This window comes from Saccopteryx bilineata, chromosome 3 (assembly GCF_036850765.1).
Source record: "Saccopteryx bilineata isolate mSacBil1 chromosome 3, mSacBil1_pri_phased_curated, whole genome shotgun sequence".
Taxonomy (NCBI): Eukaryota; Metazoa; Chordata; class Mammalia; order Chiroptera; family Emballonuridae; genus Saccopteryx; species Saccopteryx bilineata.
Window position 1 is genome coordinate 89483636 of NC_089492.1, and position 22342 is coordinate 89505977.

The following is a 22342-nucleotide window of genomic DNA, read 5'->3' on the forward strand; positions in this document are numbered from 1 at the left end:
ACATGGAGGAGTAGCAGACATGGGAAACAATAATCTAACACAGTAGGAGAATATAATCCTACCGTAACTCCTAACTTGAGGTGGAGGAAAATGGGATATTTGCAAGTATAGTAATGTCTAACATTACTAGTCTTATAAATGTAAATACAGAGGGCTAAGAAATAGAACTTTGTAGCTGAAAAATGACATATCTGTGTGTAGGATTAGAGGATTTAGGACAGTTACACAGAAAAATAGACAATCCCAGCTTGGGTTTGGAGAATTTATCATTACCTCCATTATACTCAACAATAAATTTATTTAACCAATATTTATGGAGTATCTACTATGGGCCAGGAACTATAATCACTGATATACAGTAACAAACAAGCAGGCCTGGTTTCTACCATCATGGAGATTAAATATCTTTAGAGAAAACTGATATTAAACCAGCACTCACACAAATAAATACATACATTTACAAATTGGGCTGTGACAATGAAAAATACTGGGCTGTCAAGAGACAGAAAAACAGAGAGAAGAGCAGACTGAGGAAATGATGTTGAAACTGAGTGCTGATTCAGAATGAGACAGGCAAAGAATGTTAAGTGAACAGGTTGGGCAAGCTCCCTGAGAAGAAAAATAATTTGGTATACTTCAGGGACTAATGGGAGGACGAAAATCAGTGCAGTGATTGAGTAGATAAGCAGTTCAAGGGTAAACTGGTGAGGAAAGTTACATCATGCAGGGCCCTGAGACCACGTAAAGAGCTTCGGATTGTATTTTAAGTGCAATGAGCCATTGATAGTTTTCAGTGGTCAGGGTGGCAGTTTGTGAGTGTGAGACATTGTCCTATGCTCATTTATTTAATCATTCTGGCTGCTACATGAGGAGTGGATTGAAGTGGGACAAGAGTTGAAACAGAAAGACTAATTTGGAGGTTAGGAGGAGTCAGACAAGAGATGAGGTGGTGTGGGTTAGATCTGTGGAATAGATATGGATATGACTGCAATCATTTCAAGACATATTTTGGAGCTAGAATCAATAGCAATTTATGATGAATTAGACTGTGTGTTGGGGAGGGGAAGCAGGGAACAAGAAGAAGATAGCAAAAAAGATGGAGCTGGGCCTGAGTGAGTTTTCCCAGAAGAAAAAGAGTGATGAAGAAGTGGAAATGAGGAATCAAATATTTGCTTTAAGACATTGCCATTTTGAGATTTCTGTGAACCATACAGATAGAAATACCAAGAAAGTCATTGATTATAAAAGTCTGGGGACCACAGAAAGTCTAGGCTACAGATATTCATTTAAAGGTCATAGTGTAGGCCCTGGCTGGTTGGCTCAGCGGTAGAGTGTCGGCCTGGTGTGTGGGGGACCCGGGTTCAATTCCCGGCCAGGGCACATAGGAGAAGCGCCCATTTGCTTCTCCACCCTCACCCCCTCCTTCCTCTCTGTCTCTCTCTTCCCCTCCTGCAGCCAAGGCTCCATTGGAGCAAATATGGCCCAGGCGCTGGGATGGCTCCTTGGCCTCTGCCCCAGGCGCAAGAGTGGCTCTGGTCGCGGCAGAGCGACGCCCTAGAGGGGCAGAGCATCGCCCCCTGGTGGGCAGAGCCTCGCCCCTTGTGGGCATGCCGGGTGGATCCCGGTTGGGCACATGCGGGAGTCTGTCTGACTGTCTCTCCCCGTTTCCAGCTTCAGAAAAATACAAAAAAAAATAAAAAATAAAAATAAAAAATAAATAAAGGTCATAGTGTATAAAGTAATACACATAAGTCATGGGAATGGACAGGATAAGGTTTTAAAAGACAAGAGGACTATAAACTGTTCCCTGAGGAACTCAAATATTAGAGTTCAGCAGAGGGGCTGGAATCGGGGGGAGGGAAGAAGTGTTGGGAGGAGCTGGCAAAGGAGTCTGGGAAGACCAGGGAGTTGGGAGAAAACCAGGGGAATATGGTATGGAAGCCAAGAGAAGAACAATATTCCAAGAAAGAAGAAGTGGTTAAAAGCCTAGTATGCCTTGAAAGATCCAGTAAAAGGAGGACAAAGAAATCACCGTTGACTTTGGCAGCATTAGGGACCTAGCAAGGTTGTTTTCTATGGAGTAGAGGGGGAAGAAGCCAAACTGAATACATGGAAGAATGAATAAGAGGTGAGGGTGCAGCTAGGTAGGGAAGCAAAGAATTGGGGCAATAACTGAGAAGATTAGAATAACATTAGAGGGTGGTATGCAAATGTTTGAATATTTATTGCATAGATCCAATAGAGACTTAAGGGTTAAAGAGAGTGAAAGCAAAAATTCTAACAAAGGAACAAACATCCTGACAAGGTAAAAGAGGGTGGGACCCAGAGCACAAATGGGAAGCTTGGCTTTGTACAGGAGAGGAGGAAAATTGGGTGGTAATGCCACCAAGGGTTTGGATTTGGTAGTGGGGAGAAATGGATAGGGTTTCTATATTATATAGTGTTAGGGTTTGTTTGTGTTGGGTTTTTTTTAATTAATATGAAGCAAGGTGAGAGGACATGGAACGGGATTGCATGAAACTAGAAAACTGGAGAATGTACAAATATTCTTTGAAAAGAGTAAATGAATGATCTTATTTCAGCAGTGAGTTTGGAAATCATGAGCTTAGAGTAAGATTGTTCATCACAGGACTGAAAAGTCATATTGATCTATCCACTGTGGGAATTTTTTCCTGAAATATTTAGCTGCTGGCAGGAAGGCAGGCAGGCATAGAACAGGTAGAGGCCGGGTTTATACAAGATTGAGTAGCAACAGGCAAATGGAATAGGAGAAATAGAGCCAAAAAAAAGTTGAAGGTATTTACAAGAAATTTTTACTGGATTAAAGGGGTCCACTTGCCTGTGCACATCAAAGTCCAATCAAACACGGACAGGATTTTGCCTACCAGAAGGTAAGGGTTTATTTAGAGCCAAGCCTGGAGTCACAGGTGAGTAGTGTCAAAGAGCAGGCTCCCCAATGGCTTCTAGGGGGTGGGTTATATAGGAGGCTAAGAGAGTGAGGGTCATGGTCAGGGTCATGGTCTCTACTGACTGGTTGGTGCCCTTGCACCAACCAGGGGGTAGAGGGTAGTTGATCACTACATCTGTTCCTGATGTCAGCGTGGCATCACTTAGTCTGGTTTACAAAGGGTGTGGAACTAAAACATTTTTCTGGGTGTGGAACTAAAACACAATTGAAGCGTAGATTTTATCTTTAGTTTGATTGAAACGCTGTCCCTGTGGTCAATAGACCCAAGGTTTTTTCCCTAAGATTGTTTAATGCTAACCAGGGCCTCATTGTTCCAAGGGCTGAATGAATAAGGAAGTGGACTTGCAAGGGAGAAGGAAGCAGGTGAGTTATAGTGCTGGATGAGGCCAGTTTGAATCAAAGGGAAAGAAAGGAGAAAGGGTCATATTAAAGAAATAGAGTCCTGTGCATTTACAGAAGGAGTAATATTAATAATGGGCCATGGGGCTCTATCCTGGATATAGAGAAATTGAAGAAACAAGGTTGGTGGGTGTGCAAAAACTGGTAGAGCCATCAATACAAAGGGTTAAACGAAGTCAAGAAGAATGCAGAGTCTGAGAGAAATATATTTTGAATTTGTGATTTAGGAATTGGTATAATTTGTGGTAGTTCCCTTGTAATAGAGTTCTTTCTTTCTTTTTAATTCACATACCATGAAATGTACAGATCTTAAATTTTTAAGCCAATGAGTTTTGACAAATAAACAGATTCATATTACACCCATTATTTTTATCATTTTAGAAAGTTCTTTAATGCTCCTTTCCAGCCAATCCCCACCCGCTAGACTCCAACAGTGGCAACTACAGTTCTGATTTCTGTATCTATAGCTTACTTTTATCTGTTTTAGAATTTTATATAAATGGGATTATACAGTAAGTGCTCTTTTGTATACTATTTCTTTCACCAGCTTATTGTTTTGGGGATTCATCCATGCTCTTCTGCTTTCTAGTTGTTCATTCTTTTTTTATTGCTGAATGGTATTGCACTGTAAGGATGCACAATTTATTTATCTATCCTTCTATTAGTAACATCTGTTTTTTCTAGGTTTTAGCTATGATGAATAAAACCACTCTGAATATTGTGTACTTGTTTTTATTTTTCCTGAGTAAATAACCAGTGGTAGAAATTCTGGATAGAATTCTAGGTTTTGAGTATGTTTAACTTCATAAGAAACTGCTAGATAATTTTTTAAGGTGGGTATATTTTATACTCCCACTGGTAATGTATAAGAATCATAGCTATTCTACCTCTTGTCCAATATTTGATGTGTCAGTCACTTTAACTTTAACCATTTAGCTGTAAAGTGGTTTCTCATTGAGGTTTTAGTTTTCACTTCCCTGATGACTAATAATTTTGAACATCTTTTATGTGCTAATTGACCATTTGTGTATCTTCTTTTAGGGTATGTCTTTTAAATTGAGGTTATTGTCTTTGTATGATTAAGCTGTAAAAATTCTGTATATATTCTGAGTTTAAGTATCTACCTGAGGTGTACATACATTTCAAATATATTCTCCTAGTGTCTGGCTTGCTTATTTACTTTCTTTCTTTCTTTTTTTTTTTTAAACAGAGACAGAGAAAGAGTCAGAGAGAGGGATAGATAGGGACAGACAGACAGCAGACAGGAAGGGAGAGAGATGAGAAGCATCAATCATTAGTTTTTCATTGCCACATCTTAGTTGTTCATTGATTGCTTTCTCATATGTGCCTTGACCATGGGGCCACAGCAGACCGAGTAACCCTTTGCTCAAGCCAGCGACATTGGGTCCAAGTTGGTGAGCTTTTGCTCAAACCAGATGAGCCCACGCTCAAGCTGGCAACCTTGAGGTCACGAACCTGGGTCCTCCACATCCCAGTCTGACGCTCTATCCACTGCGCCACCACCTAGTCAGGCTTACTTACTTTCTTAATGGTATCTTTTGATACAAAGTTTTAAATTCTGTTTCAGTCTAATTTATTAATTATATTATTGTCAATGAATTCTGTTCTAGTTAAAATTTCTGCCTACTCCAAGGTAACAAATATATTCTGTTTTCTTACAGAAGCTTTATGTTTTTAGCTTTTATGTTTCTGTATATGATACATATAAAGTTAATTTTGTGTACCATATGAGGTAGGGTTGAGGTTCATTTTTTCCTTACAGTAATTTACTTGTTTCAGCCTCATTTGTTAAATAACTTTCATGTCCTATTAAGTTTCTTTGGCAATTTGTTAAAAATCAATTAACCCTACATGTGTGGATCTGTTTCTGAACTCTCTATTCTATTCTATTCTATTTGTTTATTTGTCTATTCTTATGCCCATGCCACAATTTCTTCATTATTGTAGTTTTATAAGTCTTGAAATTGTTGTTATAGCATGAATCAGAATTTCTTTCCTTCTTAGGGCTAATATTCCATTGTATGTGCATAACACATTTTGTTTATCCATTCACCTGTCCATGAGCACTTGGGTTACTTCTACCTTTTCACTGTTGTTAATGCTGTAGCTATGACTCACTAAGTTCTATTTACTATAAATTTCACTCTGGTTCTACTAATGAAGTTGAAAAAAACATAGTCAAAAACTTTCCTTTCACCCACAAAATCTTTTCTGGTGAATAAATATTTCTGGCTTTTATTAAGGCTCTTAAAAGTATCAAATTTCTCACAGGAACTCTGTTCTCATTCTTCCAGGGAAAGCATTAGTAGCCACACAAAACTTCTCAGAAAGCTGTCTGACTGGTCCTAGTCCCTGCTTCTTGTCCTTTTCATAAAAAGAAGTCATTTATACCACTTGACTTCAAACACAGGTGGAGGGTTCTTAGATACCTCATGTTGGCACCAGGCATCTAGCTCCTTGACTTGACCTTAAGGGTCTATTTTCTTTTCTAATTGAAAGAATATAGTCTCATAATGGCTGAAAACTTCCTTAACTTGATGAAAGAAAAAGACAAACAAGTCCAGGAAGGTTAAAACAAAGAGAGAATCTTTGTTTGTTTTTTTATAATGTTCTTTTGCTTTGTCTGAACTAACTTAAGAAATTAATAGCTTGACCAGGCAATTGCACAATGGATACAGCATCTGCCCAGGACGCTAGGGACCCTGGCTCAAAACTGTGAGATAGCTGGCTTGAGTGTGGACTCATCTGGCTTGAGCATGGGGTCGCCAGCTTGAGCGTGGGATCATAAATATGACCCCATGGACACAGCTTGACGCCCAAGGTTGCTAGCTTGAGCCCAAGGTTGGTTGCTTGAGCAAGAGGCAAGTCAAGGCACATATGAGAAGCAATCAATGAACAGCTAAGGTGCCACCAATTATGAGTTAAAGCCTCTCATCTCTCTCCCTTCCTGTCTGTCTGTCCCATCTCTCTCCCTCTCTCTCTCTCCCTCTTTTTCTCTCTCACTAAAAAACAAAACAAACAAAATGATTAAAAGAAATTTCTAGTTTGCCTTTTCCAAACTCTCTGTGTTAGAATGGCATAATGTATCTGTTTACCCAAAGAGAGAATCTTAAAAGCAGCAAGAGAAAGACAGTTACCTACAAGGGAGCTCCCATAAGTCTGTCAGCTGAATTCCTAACAAGAACATTTTAGGCCAGAGGATTGGCATGAAATATTCAAAGTGATGAAAAGCAAGAACCTACAATCAAGATTACTTTACACAGCAAGGTTATTATTTAAAATTGAAGGAGAAATAAAGAGCTTCCCAGACAACAACAACAACAAAAATTTAAAGGAGTTTGTTACCACCAAATCAGTATTACAAGAAATCTTAATGGGTCTTTTAAAAGGAGGAGGAGGAGGAGGAGGAGGAGAGAGAAAAAGAAGGAGGAGGAGGAGAAGGAGAAGAAGAAGAAGAGGAGGAGGAGGAGGAGGAAGAGGAGGAGGAGGAGGAGGAGGAGGAGGAGGAGAAAGACGAAGAAGAAGGCAGAGGAACATAGTTAAAAGAATAAAATGGCAATAAATGCATACCTATCTATCAACAATCACTTTAAATGTAAAAGGCTTAAATGCTCCAATCGAAAGACATACAGTAGGCCTGACCAGGCTGAGGCACAGTGGATAGTGCTCGGACTGGGACACGTAGGACCCAGGTTCGAAACCTCGAGGTCACTAGCTTGAGCATGGGCTCATCTAGCTTGAGTTTGGGCTCACCAGCTTGAGTGCAGGGTCACTGGCTTGAGTGTGGGATCATAGACATGACCCCATGGTTGCTGGCTTGAGCCCAAGGTCACTGGTTTGAGCAAGGGGTCACTTGCTCTACTAGAGCCCCCTGGTCAAGGCACATATGAGAAAGCAATCAATGAATGCCTAACGTGCTGCAGTGAAGACTTGATGCTTCTCATCTCTCACTCTTTCTGTCTGCCTGTCCCTATCTGTTCCTCTCTCTGTCTCTCTCTCTGTCTCAAAAAGAAGGAGGAGAAGAAGAAAAAGAAGAAGAAGAAGAAGAAGAAGAAGAAAAAGAAGAAGAAGAAAGAAAGAAAGAAAGAAAGAAAGAAAGAAAGAAAGAAAGAAAGAGAAAGAAAGAAAGACATATGGTAGCTGAATGGATAATAAAACAAGACCAATATAATTGCTGTCTACAAGAGACCCACCTTAGAATAAAAAATTCAAAAGTAAAGGAATGGAAAAAGATATTTAATGCAAATGGAAATGAAAAAAAAAGCTAAGGTTGAAATATTCATATCTGAAAAAATAGACTTTAAAACAAAAGCTATAAAAGAGACAAAAAATAGCACTATATAAGATAAAGGGAGCAATCCCAACAAGAGGCTATAACTCTTGTAAACACTTATGCATCCCACATAGAAGCATCTAAATATATTAAGCACATCTTGATGGATATAAAGAGAGAGCTCAACAGTAATATAGTTACAGTAGGGGATTTCAACACTCCATTGACATCAATTGATAGATCTTCCAGACAGAATATCAAAAAAGAAACAGTGGTCTTAAATGACACATGGAGCAGATATATTTTCCAAAGCAATAGAATACACGTTCTTTTCAAGTGTTAATGGAACATCTAGGATGGACCACATATTAGGACAGAGAACAAGTCTTAATAAATTTAAGAAGAATGAAATCATATCAAGCACCTTCTCTGACAATAATGGTATGAAACTAGAAATCAATCACTAGGAAAAAACTGAAAAACACAAATACATAAAGGTTAAATAATGTTACTAAACAATGAATGGGTTAACAATGAGATCAAAGAAAAGATTAAAAAATACCTTGAAACAAATAAAAATAATAACACAACTCAAGATCTATGGGACACAGCAGAATAGTCATAAGAGGGAAATTTATAGCATTACACTCCTACTGCAAGAAACAAAAAAAAAATCTCAAATAAATAATCTAACCCTACACTAAAGGAACTAAAAAAAGAACAACAAAGCCCAAACTGAAGTAGAAGAAAGGAAATAATAAAGATCAGAGCAGAAATAAACAAAATAGAGTCTAAAAAAATACAAAAAAATGAATGAAACAAAGAATTGGTTCTCTGAAGAAATAAACAAGAGTGATAAACATTTAAGCAGAGTCATCAAGAAAAAAAGAGAACACTTGAATAAATAAAATCAGAAGTTCGCCCTGGCCGGTTGGCTCAGCGGTAGAGCGTCGGCCTAGCGTGCGGAGGACCCGGGTTCGATTCCCAGCCAGGGCACACAGGAGAAGCGCCCATTTGCTTCTCCACCCCTCCACCGCGCTTTCCTCTCTGTCTCTCTCTTCCCCTCCCGCAGCCAAGGCTCCATTGGAGCAAAGATGGGCTGGGCGCTGGGGATGGCTCTGTGGCCTCTGCCTCAGGCGCTAGAGTGGCTCTGGTCGCAACATGGCGACGCCCAGGATGGGCAGAGCATCGCCCCCTGGTGGGCAGAGCGTTGCCCCATGGTGGGCGTGCCAAGTGGATCCCGGTCGGGCGCATGCGGGAGTCTGTCTGACTGTCTTTCCCTGTTTCCAGCTTCAGAAAAATGAAAAAATATAAAATAAAATAAAATAAAATAAAATCAGAAGTAAAAGAGGAGAAGTAATAGCTAACACCATATAAATGCAAAAAAATTATTAAAAAATATTACAAACCACTATACAGGGTGGGGCAAAACAGGCTTACAATCGTGGATATGCAAAATACAGAGTTTATTCTTATATATTATTTATTAATTATTATATTATTTTCCACACAAACAACTGTAAACCTACTTTGCGCCACCCTGTATGTCAACAAATTGGACAATCTAGAAGAAATGAATAAATTTTTAGAAACGCACTGGCTGGATAGCTCAGTTGATTAGAGCATCATCCAGAAGAGCAGAGGTTACTAGTTCAATCCCTGGTCAGGGTACATATAGGAACAGACTGATGTCCCTGTCTCTCTTTCTTCCCACCCCCTTCCTCTCTCTCTAGAATCAATAAAATAATAAACACTAAAAAAAATTCCTAGAAACATACAACTTCTCAAACCTGGATCAAGAAAAAAATAGACTATCTGAACAGACTGATTACAACTAATGAAATTAAAGCAGCGATCAAAAAACTTCCAAAGAACAAAAGTCCTGGACCAGAAGGCTTCTGAGCACCTAGAGGCATCTTGCAGAGTTTTACAGATAGGCTTGTTTTTCTAATACACATAGGGACTCCCGCCTCACAGGTGAATTTTACCAAACATTCAAAGAAGGACTAACACCTATCCTGCTCAAGTTGTTCCAAAAATTTTTAAAGAAGGGAAAACTCTCAAGCACATTTTACAAGACCAGCATTATCCTAATTCCAAAACCAGATAAAGACACTACAAAGAAAAAGATCTATAGGCTACTATCCCTAATAGACATAGGTACAAAAATCCTCAACAAAATACTAGCAAACCAAATTCAGCAATACAGTAAAAAGATCAGATACCATGATCAAGTAGCATTTATTTTAGGAATGCAAGGTTGGTACAATATCTGCAAATCAATTAACATGATACAACACATAAACAAAATGAAGGATAAAAATCATATGATCATATCTATAGATGAAGAAAAAGTTTATAACAAAATCCAGTATCCACTTATAAAAACTCTCACCAAAGTGGGAATAAAAAGAACATATCTCAATACAATAAAGGACATATATGATCAACACATAACAACATTGTACTCAGTGGGGAAAAACTATAGGCATTTTTCTTAAGATCAGGAAAAATAGAGGGATGTCCACTTTCATCACTCTTTTTCACATAGTACTGGAAGTCCTAGCCACAACAATCAGACAAGAAGAAATAAAAGTTATCCAAATCAGAACAGATAAAATAAAACTGTCATTATTAGCAGATGACATGATTCTGTATATAGATAACTCTAAAAATTCCAACAAAAATGCCTGGAGATTATAAATAAATTCAGTACAGCAGCAGGATACAAAATAAATCTCCATAAATTAGCTGCATTGTTATATACCAATAATGAACTACCAGAAAGGGAAACTAAGAAAGAAATCCAATTTATATTGCATCAAAAAAAATAAATTTAACTAAAGAGGTAGAAGACCTGTAGTCAGAAAATTGTAAGATACCAAAGAACAAAATTAAAGAAGATACAAATAAAAGAAAGCATACTCATACATAGGAAGAATTAAAATGTCCACACTACCCAAAGCAATCTATAAATTCAATGCAATTCCTATCAAAATATCAACATCATATTTTACAGAACTAGAACTAATAATCCAAAAATTTATATAGAACTAGAAGAGACCTAAATAGCCACAGCAATCTTCAGAAATGACAAATTTGGAGATATCATGCTACCTGATATCAAACTATACCAGTGGTTTTCAACCTTTATACAATTGGGGACTGGTGAAAATAGAATTATTTTGGGGAAGAATTAACTAAGGCAGAAATCATCCTGAGAATAAGTAAATTTGACTAAGATCATTGGCTCTATAATCTTCATACAACATCAGGGTGGTTAACTCTTTCATGAACTGGCATAAAATTTCTGGTGGGACAGTCTGCAGGCTGGTGATTGAAAAATACTGAACTATACTACAAGGCCATAGTAGTCAAAATAGCATGGTACTGACATAACAACAGAGATATAGATCAATGGGACAAAATAGGGAACCCAGAAATAAACCCATGCCTATATGGTCAATTAGTATTTGACAAAGGAGGCAACAACATACAATGGGGTAAAGACAGTCTATTTAATAAATGGTGCTGGGGGCTTGACCTGTGGTGGTGCAGTGGATAGAGTGTCAATCTGGAATGCTGAGGTTGCCAGTTCAAAACACCAGGCTTGCCTGGTCAAGGCACATACAAGACATAGTCAATGAACAACTAAAGTGAAGCAACAATGATCTCACTCCCTTTCTTTCTAAAATCAATTTTAGGATGCCAAGATGGCAGCAGAGTAGGCAGACGCACAGACTCCCAGCTCACACCACGAAACTGGATTACAAATTAATTTAGGAACAATCATTGTGAAAAACCAACTCTGGACTACAAAAACAGCTCTCAAAAACCAAGGAGCAAAGAAGAAGCCACACCAAGCCTGGTAGGAAGCACCAAGGCATGGTGGGTCTCCCCTGCTTACAGGAACAAAGGGAGGGTGAGGCTGAGAGCCCAGAAGGGCTCTCATTCCAAGGAGAAGAGCAGATAATATTGCTCACAGCCACTTGCCTGGGGACCTGGGAATGAGGTGTGCTGAGAGGGCTGGCTTGTCTTCCAAATGGAAAGTGGGGAGAGAGAGAGACAGACAGTGATGGGCAGAGGAATGCACGGGATGACCTGAGAAGCTGACTCATCCAGTACAGAAGTGGCTATAGCTGGGGGAGGGGTTGATCTTTCCACACAGCACAAGCCTAAAGTGGTTCCAAGTGATCCACCACCAGAAATCTCTCCAGCTCCAATCAGCGCAACAAGACACAGCTGAAAACAGGAAGTGGGGAGGAGGGGCAGTAACTCAGGTCTCTATGGAGATCTGAGATACACCTCGCCCTACTGAAGCAGAGAAAGCATCCCGCTCCCAGAGAGTAGCTGCCAGATCAGGCCTTCAGAGTCTCAAGTTACACCCATGGCATTCCTGGATACACTTTCAAATAAGTCCCCTGCTGAGATCAGTAAATAAAACTGCCACTGAGTTAAGAAAACTGAGAAGAAAACAAACAAACCAAGACTTCAAAGCGGCTCTACTAAAAAAGCTGAATCTGAGAGTGGATTACAAACAACAGCTGATGCCAACCCAAGAAGACATAGAAATAACACAACTGAAAATTGGAGGCAGACAACACCAACCCATAGACTCAACCAGCTCTACAAACAACACACTCAAATACACAGACATAATGGAAGACAGAGAAATGCAATCTAAATGAATCAACAAGAGAAACCTCCAGAAAATGAACTGAGTGACATGGAAATAACCAAACTACCAATGCAGAGTTTAAAATAAGGATTATTAGAATGCTGAAAGATCTTAGAACAACAATGGATGGACAAAATGAGCATATAAATAAAGAAATTACAAGCATCAAAAAGGACATTGAAATAATAAAGAAGAACCAGTCGGAAATGACAAATATAATATCAGAAATGAAGACTACACTAGAAGCAATTAATAGCAGGCTGGATGAAGCAGAGGATCGAATCAACGATTTAGAAGACAAGATAAATGAAAACACAGAAGTGGAGCAGCAAAAAGAAAAGAGGCTGAAAAAATCTGAGGAAACTCTAAGAGAGCTCTGTGACAACCTAAAGAGAAACAACATCCACATCATAGGGATTTCTAAAGAAGAAGAGAAAGAACAAGGGATGGAGACCTTGTTCAATGAAATCAGAGCTGAAAACTTTCCTAAATTGATGAAGAAAAAAGTCACACAAGTTCAAGAAGCATAGAGAACTCCATTTCCAAAGAAATCTACACCAAGACACATCATAATTAAGATATTAAAGCTAAGAGATAAAGAGAAAATATTAAAAGCTGCTAGAGAAAAAAAGGTTATCACCTACAAAGGAGCCCCCAAAAGGATGACATCCGACTTCTCAACAGAAACACTTGAGGCCAGAAGGGAATGGCAAGAAATATTCAAAGTAATGCAGAACAAGAGCCTACAATCAAGAATTCTTTATCCAGAAAGTATATCATTTAAAATTGAAGGAGAAATAAAAAGCTTCCCAGAGGGGGAAAAAAAAAGCTCAACGAATTCATTACAACCAAACCAATGCTGCAAGAAATGTTAAGGGGCCTGTTGTAAACAGAATAAAAAGGGAAAAATATATAGTAAAAGAGGAATAAAGATTTAAAGAATAAAATGGCAATAAACAACTACATATCAATAACCTTAAATGTAAATGAATTAAATGATCCAACCAAAAGATATAGGGTAGCTGCATGGATAAAAAAACAGGACCCATATATATACTGTCTACAAGAGACACACCTCAAAACCAAAGATACACATAGACTGAAGGTAAAAGGATGGGAAAAAATATTTCATGCAAATGGAAATGAAAGAAAAGCAGGGGTAGCAATACTTATATCAGACAAAATGGACTTTAAAACAAAGGCTATAGTAAGAGATAAAGAAGGTCACTACATAATGATAAAGGGAGCAATCCAACAGGAAGATATAACCATTATAAATATCTATGTACCTAATATAGGAGCACTTAAATATATAAAGCAGACTTTGATGAATATAAAGGGCGAGATCAACAGCAATACTATAATAGTAGGGGATTTCAATACCCCACTAACATCACTACATAGATCCTCAAGAAAGAAAATTAACAAAGAAACAGCAGACTTAAAGGACACAATAGATCAACTGGATTTAATACATATCTTCAGAACCTTTCACCCTAAAGCAGAATATACATTCTTTTCAAGTGCTTATGGTACATTCTCTAGGATAGACCACATGTTAGGGCACAAATGTGGTCTCAACAAATTTAAGATTAAAATCATGTCAAGCACTTTCTCTGACCACAATGACATGAAACTAGAAATCAACCACAACAGAAAAACAAAAAAATTCTCAAACACATGGAAACTAAATAGCATGTTATTAAATAATGAATGGATTAACAATGAGACCAAAGAAATAAAAAAATTCCTAGAAACGAATGATAATGAGCATAGAACAACTCAAAACTTATGGGACACAGCAAAAGCAGTACTGACAGGGAAGTTCATAGCACTACAGGCACATTTTAAGAAGCTAGAAAAAGCTCAAATAAACAACTTAACCCTGCATCTAAAAGAACTAGAAAAAGAACAGCAAATAAAACCCAGAGGTAGTAGAAGGAAGGAAATAATAAATATCAAAGTAGAAATAAATGACATAGAGGCTAAAGAAACAATACAGAGGATTAGTGAAACCAAGAGCTGGTTCTTTGAAAGGGTAAACAAGATCAATGAACCCTTAACCAGACTCACCAAGAAAAAAGAGAGAGGACCCAAATAAATAAAATTAGAAATACAACAGAAATACAAAATATTATAAGAAAATATTATGAAGAACTGTATGCCAAAAAATTAGACAACCTAGGTGAAATGGACAAATTCCTTGAAACATATAATCTTTCAAAAATCAATCTGAAAGAATCAGAAAACCTAAACAGACCAATTACAACAAATGAGATAGAAACAGTTATCAAAAAACTCCCAACAAACAAAAACCCTGGACCAGATGGCTTCACAGGGCAATTCTACCAAATATTCAAAGAAGAACTAAATCCTATCCTTTTCAAGCTATTTCAAAAAATTCAAGAGGAAGGAAGACTTCCAAGCTCCTTTTATGAGGCGAGCATAATTCTGATTCCAAAGACAACACAAAGAAAGACAATTATAGGCCAATATCCCTGATGAACTTAGATGCTAAAATCCTCAACAAAATATTGGCAAACCGGATCCAACAATATATGGAAAAAATTATACATCATGATCAAATGGGATTCATTCTGGAGAGGCAAGGATAGTACAATATTTGTAAATCAATCAACGTGATTCATCACATAAACAAAAGGAAGAAGAAAAACTACATGATAATTTTAGTAGATTCAGAAAAAGCATTTGATAAAATCCAGTGCTCATTTATGATCAAAACTCTCAGAAAAGTAGGAATACAGGGAACATACCTCAACATGATAAAGGCCATCTATGACAAACCCACTGCCAACATCATACTCAATGGGCAAAAATGAAAAACAATCCCCTTAAGAACAGGAACAAAGCAGGGGTGCCCCCTTTTACCACTCTTATTCTACATAGTACTGGAAGTCTGAGCCACAGCAATCAGACAAGAAGAAAAAATAAAAGGCCTCCAAATTGGAAAAGAAGAAGTAAAACTTTCATTATGCAGATGATATGATACTGTATATAGAAAATCCTAAAGTTTCAGTCTAAAAACTACTCGACTTGATAAATGAATTCAACAAAGTGGCAGGGTATAAAATTAATACACAGAAATCAGAGGCATTTTTATACACCAACAATAAAATGTCTGAAAGAGAAATTAAGGAAACAATCCCCTTCACCATTGCAACAAAGAAAATAAAGTACCTAGTAGTAAATTTAACCAAGGAGGTTAAAGACTTGTACTCAGAATATTATAAAACATTAATAAAAGAAATTAAGGAGGATACAAACAAGTGGAAGCATATATTGTGTTCATGGTTAAGAAGTATAAACATCATTAAAATGTCTATATTACCCAAAGCAATCTATAAACCAATGCAATACCAATTAAAATACCAATGACATGTTCAAATATATAGAACATATATTTCAAAAATTTCTATGGAACCAAAAAAGAACACAAATAGCCACAGCAATCTTGAAAAAGAAGAACAAAGTGGAAGGTATCATACTTCCTGATATCAAGTTATACCACAAGGCCATTGTATTCAAAACATCTTGATATTGGCATAAGAACAGGCATACAGATCAATGTAACAGAACAGAGAACCCAGAAATAAACCCCATCTTTATGGACAATTGATATTTGACAAAGGAAGTAAGAGCATACAATGGAGTAAAGACAGTCTCTTTAACAAATGGTGTTGGGAAAATTGGACAGCTACCTGCAAAAAAATGAAACTAGACCACAAACTTACACCATTCACAAAAATAAACTCAAAATGGATAAAAGACTTACATGTAAGTCATGAAACCATAAGCATCTTAGAAGAAAACATAGGCAGTAAGCTCTCCGACATGTCTCGCAGCAATATATTTGCTGATTTATCTCCATGGGCAAGTGAAATAAAAGACAGGATAAACAAATGGGACTATATCAAACTAAAAAGCTTTTGGTACAGCCTAAGACAATATGAACAAAATAAAAAGACAAACCATACAATGGGAGAACATATTTGACAGTATGTCTGATAAGGGGTTAATAACCAAAATTTATAAAGAACTTGTAAAACTCAATACCAGGAAGACAAACAATCCAATAAAAAAAAATGGGCAAAAGAAATGAATAGATACTTCTCCAAAGAGGACGTACAGATGGCCAATAGGCAGATGAAAAAATGTTCAACATCACTAATCATTAGAGAAATGCAAATTAAAAACACAGTGAGATACCACCTCACACCAGTCAGAATGGCACTCATTAACAAAACAACACATGGTAGGTGCTGGCGAGGATGTGGAGAAAGGGGAACCCTCCTGCACTGCTGGTGGGAATGCAGACTGGTGCAGCCACTGTGGAAAACAGTATGGAGATTCCTCAAAAAATTAAAAATGGATCTGCCTTTTGACCCAGCCATCCCACTTTTAGGAATATATCCCAAGAACACCATATCACTGACTGAAAAGAAGAAATGCACCCCCATATTTATGGCAGCATTGTTCACAGTAACAAAGATTTGGAAACAGCCCAAGTGTCCGTCAGTGGACGAGTAGATTAAAAAGCTGTGGTACATATATACTATGGAATACTATGGAGCTATGAAAAAGAAGGAAATCTTACCTTTTGCAACAACATGGATGGACCTGGAAACTATTATGTTAAGTGAAATAAGCCAGGCAGAGAAAGAAAAATATCATATGACCTCACTCATTTGAGGAACCCAAGGAACAATGAGAACTGAGGAACAGAATTGAGACAGAGGAGGGATCAAAGGGAACAGAGGAAAAGAGGACAGAGGGAAAGGGGATGATAGGATGGGATAAACCTGAAGGGAAGGGAGGAGGGTGCTGTAGGGAGGGGGACAAAGGAGATGTTGAGGGGAATAAGGGGGAGGGGTGATGCATTGGGGGCAACACTAGAATCCATGTAAACACAATTAATTAAATTTTAAAAATCAATTTTAAAAAACTTTAAAAATTTTTTAAATATAAATGGTGTTGGGAAAATTGGCAGATAACATACAAAAAGTGAAACTAGACCACTGTCTTATACCATATACAAGAATAAATTCAAAATGGATTAAAAATCTAAATTTAAGTTTTAATACCATAAAATCCTAGAAGAAAATGCAGGCAGTAAAATCTCAAATATCTCTCTTAGTAATATTTTTTTCTGATATATCTCATCAGCCAAGAGAAACAAAAGAAAAAAACAAACAAATGGACCTATATTAAACTAAAAAAGTTTTGCACAGCAAAGGAAACCAATAAAATTTAAAAATGACCCACTGAATTTGAGAATGTATTTGCCAATGATACATCTGATAAGGGGTTACTATTCAAAATTTATTTTAAAAACTCATACAACTCAACACACATACAAAAATTCAATTAAAAAATGGACAAAAGCCCTGAATAGGCACTTCTCCAAAGAAGACATACAAATGGCCAATAAACATATGAAAAGATACTTAATGTAACTAATCATCAGAGAAATGCAAATTAAAACCACAATGAGGTATCACCTTACACTTGTCAGAATGGCTATCAATAAATCAACACACAGCAACTGTTGGCAAGGATGTGAAGGAAAAAGAATACTCCTGCACTGTTGATGAAAATGCAGACTGGTACAGCCACTGTGGGAAAACAGGATGGAGATTCCTCAAAAAATTAAAAATGGAATTGCCTTATGCCCCAGTGAGTCCAATATACCTGGGTATATACCTAAAGAAACCTAAAACACTAATTTGAAAAACTATATGCACTCCTATGTTCATTGCAGCATCATTTACAATAGCCAAGATATAGAAGCCACCCAAATGCCCATCAATAGATAAATAGATTTTAAAAAGCTGTGGTACATATATACAATGGAATATTATTTGGTCATAAAAAGAATGAAATCTTATCGTTTGCAACAGCATAGTTGGACCTAGAAATTATTATGCTAAGTGAAATAAATCAGACAGAGAAAGACAAATACCATATCATTTTACTTTGGGTGGAATCCAAAGAGCAAAATCAATTAACCAAAATAAACAAACAAATAAATAACAGGCTCTAAGCCACTGAACTGGCTTGAGTCTGGTACTAGGGTGAGAGGACACCATTACACGGTGGTGACATAAGTGCGGGGACTATTGTCCAGATCACACAATTTTTTTATTATATTTATTGCTTTAGTTGGCTGCTCATCTATCAGTCCTAAGGACACTGATCAAATAGCCTCAGTGGGTCATCACATCTGGATTGCTGTTCTACCCCTTCTGACCGATTCAGTAACTGGTCCCATGTTGTCTTAGCCCCTCTGGGGATGTAGTGCAGAGTGGCATCTATCACTTTCATCCCCAGCTAGCATGAGAGAAAGACAGTAGAAAACGTGATGGAATTATAATGTTTCCTTCATCAACGTATTTATCAATTCTTTGGGTCCGGGGACATCATACAATGTGGGAGGACCACACCTGAAATATGCATTTCAACCTTCCACTCCCTAAGCCTTTGGATTCCATTCTTCCCATTATACCAAAGAGGTGAGGTACCTCAACCTCATTGAATTAGTCCACTGCCGAGTCAGGTTTCAGTCAACTGAACAAGTAAACTGACAGTAACCACGGCAGCTGCTCAAAGCAACACAGAGCTTTCAAAATCTTTGGCAGTTGTACCCATGTCAGTAAATACAGTTTGATCCAACATGAAGTGCCCTCATTCTCAGCAGCAAATACTGTATCAGTCAGGATTTAGTCAGAAAAATAGAAATCACCTTAGGCATTTTCAACACAAAGGGATTTAATACAGGAGATATTGTTTAAAAGTGTTAAAAGGAATTGCAGGGCTCAAGTGGGGAGAAGGAGAGAGAGGTGCTGAAAGCCAGAGATCAGGCACGACTAGAAGTCACTACCATCTGCATTAGTCTGCTTGGGCTGCCATAAGAAAGTTCTCAAACTATTGCAGTCATCAGAGGGAGGGATCCTGGCAACTGGGGTCGAGGTGATAGCCATGGAAACAGAAGAGGGATTTGTTAATGATTTAAATGCGGGGTGTAAGAGAGAAACTGTGGATGGCTCCAAGATGGCTCTGTGGTTATTCTTAACACAAGAGTCAGAGTGGCCCTTGATCCACGGACCTCTCTTCCCTGTCTGTGCTCACTCCCACAGTGATCTCACCCAATCCCATGGATTTAAATGCCATGCATTTCTGTATATACCTCCAGCCCTGATATCCAACTCATGTATAGTATCTTCAGACTGGTATATCCAACTGTCTTTCCAAAAATTTCACTTGAATGACTAACAGATATATCAAAGTTATTATATCCCAAATTTGACTTAATTCCCCCACCCCATCACAATGTTAATCAATTGCTCAGGCCAAAAAGATGTTTAAAAATCTTGGCATTATCCTTGACTTCTCTCTTTGTCTCACAGATTACCTCCAATTCATCAGCCATAACATCAGCTCTACCTTCAAAATATAATGTAAATCCAACCACTTGTCACTCTCTCCATCACTGCCACTCTGCTTCTTGCCACCACCCTATCTCATCACTGCCACAGTCCTCTGGCTGGTTTACTTAGTTCTATATTTAAGCCCTTCTTGTCTGTTACCTGCAAAGCAGGCAGAGTCATTCTTTTAACACTTAGGTCAGATCATGTCTGGCATCTGTCCACTTCCTGCTCCTTAATGGATAGAACATACTCCACCACTCACCATGCACATCAGGCTAAACCACAGAATCCTTCCAAACACTCCATAACATAAGCCTACGCCTTCAGGAGGTTTGCCAAATCTCCTTGCCTTGTATTTGATGCTCATCCTTTTAAAATAACACTTCTTAGCCTGTCATCCTCACCTCCCTTGTGTAAGTTTCTCAACAAATCCCTGAAGGGAGTGGGTCATATCCTTCAAACTTGTTTCTTCTCACTTTTCCTCATTCTCCAGGTAGTAATAGAAAGAATGCGGGGTTGGGAGTTAGCCAGTCTCTCAAAATCTCACATCTTTCCTCCATCAATAGTATGAATGCAATACCTACTTATCAGGGTTTTATGACATTAAATGGGATAAAATAAACAAAATGCCTGGCTATAGTCAGTTTTCAATAAATGTTTCCTTTTCTACTCCCTTCTCCCAACATCTACTTACTTTCCCTTTCTTCATTTTTCATTCTGCTTTCTTCTTGGATCAAGATTCGACTTCGTACACAATCAGCCAAAGGAGACCTGCCAAGATCGAATGGAAATTGAAGCAAGTGGTCAAGTTATTGTGACACTTTCAAACTCTACTTTCAATAACAAGAAGTAAGACTCTCTTAGGTTAAAGCAGCAAATCATGCCATGAGAGACAAATTACTTAGCTTTGCCCGAGTTGAGGAGACCAGGTTTTACTTCCCTACCTGTCCAGCCTAAACTGCTGTCTAAGAGTAACCAGGTTTCTTTCTGTTGCCAAAAGTAGTAAGATCTTAGAAACATGGTGGCTTGGGAAGGGGAACTCAGAATGGAACTGATTTCATTTGGTAGGGTACTTAAATCTCAGTGCCTACAGAGAAATTCTATTTTGTTGAAATATGAGTGCATTTGGCTCCCACCATATTTTTATTCATACCATATAGCTTAGTGTAGTGGAAAAAATAATATAGGCTGAACTTTTTAAAAAAAAAAAAACCTATTCTATTTTATGAGTAAAGGGAGAGCATTGCATAAACTTTTTTAAAGAAGATAAGACCCCTTAAATAACTAGGTTTCTGAAGGTCTTTATATGTAGAAAGATATGCTCACAAATACAACCTGCAAACTGCTGACAAGACAAGGCGACAGTGGCCTGGGTTTAACAGAACCTGATCACACCTGCAAAGATGTTATCAGAGACCTGAAACGGATTAAACAGACCGTGTATCACTTAGTAGCCATTTTCTTTGTTTATAACCTGTCCCCATGTGTGATTTATCCCTGATCTAATAATACAATAATGTTTTCTTTGGAGTTCTCTATTTCTTGTTTTTTTAAAAATAATATTTTATTGTGCAGCTACAGTTGACATACGATATTATATTAGTTTCAGGTATATGTGTGGAGATTTCAAAAACATCGTTTTCTGGTTTGTTTAAAAAGACGCAGTTGCTCAGGCTCCGCCCTATTGCATGGAGCTGAGGCTACCAAACCTTAACCCGGTGTTTGCACAGCCTAACCCCGTCCCTTACTGGAGGCACAATAGCTCAGGAAGGAGCTGTCTCCAGGAAAGGTGACCGTCTAGCTCAGGCATGGCCAACATATGGCCCGCGGGCTGGATTCCGCCCGCATAACGAGTTTATGCGGCCTGCGATTAAATTTTTAATATTCTCCACACGACTCACTGTGGAAATGAAATAAGTGGTACTTTTAAATCATTATACATAAACTACGATATCTTCAGTCATCTTCAGCTCAACTTATATTTGTGAACAAACTTTGTCTTTAATGAATCTAAATAAAAGTACAAGATCACGATTGAATGATTTACATTTGGAGGCTGTGTTATGAATAGCTACTACAAGTATACAGCCAGATGTTAAAAAAATAATAGGCGATGCAAAGCGCCTCAACACGTCACATTAGTTTTTTTGTTAATTTGTTGTACGGAATTACTTACATTTATTCATAAACAAATTACATAATAAAATTTTGTTTACTTAAATGAATCATTTTTGTATTTAACATTTTTTAATTTTAATATTTCATCTGGCCTGTGAAAAAAGTTTCCTTTCTAATCTGGCCCCGGGGGCAAAAACTGTTAGCCACGCCTGGTCTAGCTTCTGGGGGTTGGACTCCGCCCACTGGAGGAAGTCTGTGGTGTAAAAAAGTGACACTTAGATCCTAATTAAACTAATGACCTGGAGGCATTTAACCTGCAATAATCCACCTGATGCAAATAAACAGGTCCAATCAAGAGAGCAGAACTTACTGAGCAAACTCGGGTATATGACTTGACCAGTCTCGGCGCTGGTCCTTGAACCAAACGTGCTCTCAGTGCT

The 22342-nt window shown here is 37.9% G+C and overlaps 1 protein-coding gene across 2 annotated transcripts in view; it reads right to left on the reverse strand.

The window, feature by feature from the left end:
* Positions 1-20555, reverse strand: part of XDH (xanthine dehydrogenase) — a 106527-nt gene extending 85972 nt beyond the window's left edge. For both annotated transcript variants that reach the window (XM_066266841.1, XM_066266840.1), the window contains exon 1: positions 20479-20555. The gene's annotated coding sequence lies outside the window, so the exon portion shown is untranslated. The remainder of the gene's footprint in view (positions 1-20478) is intronic.
* Positions 20556-22342: the final 1787 nt, after the last annotated feature.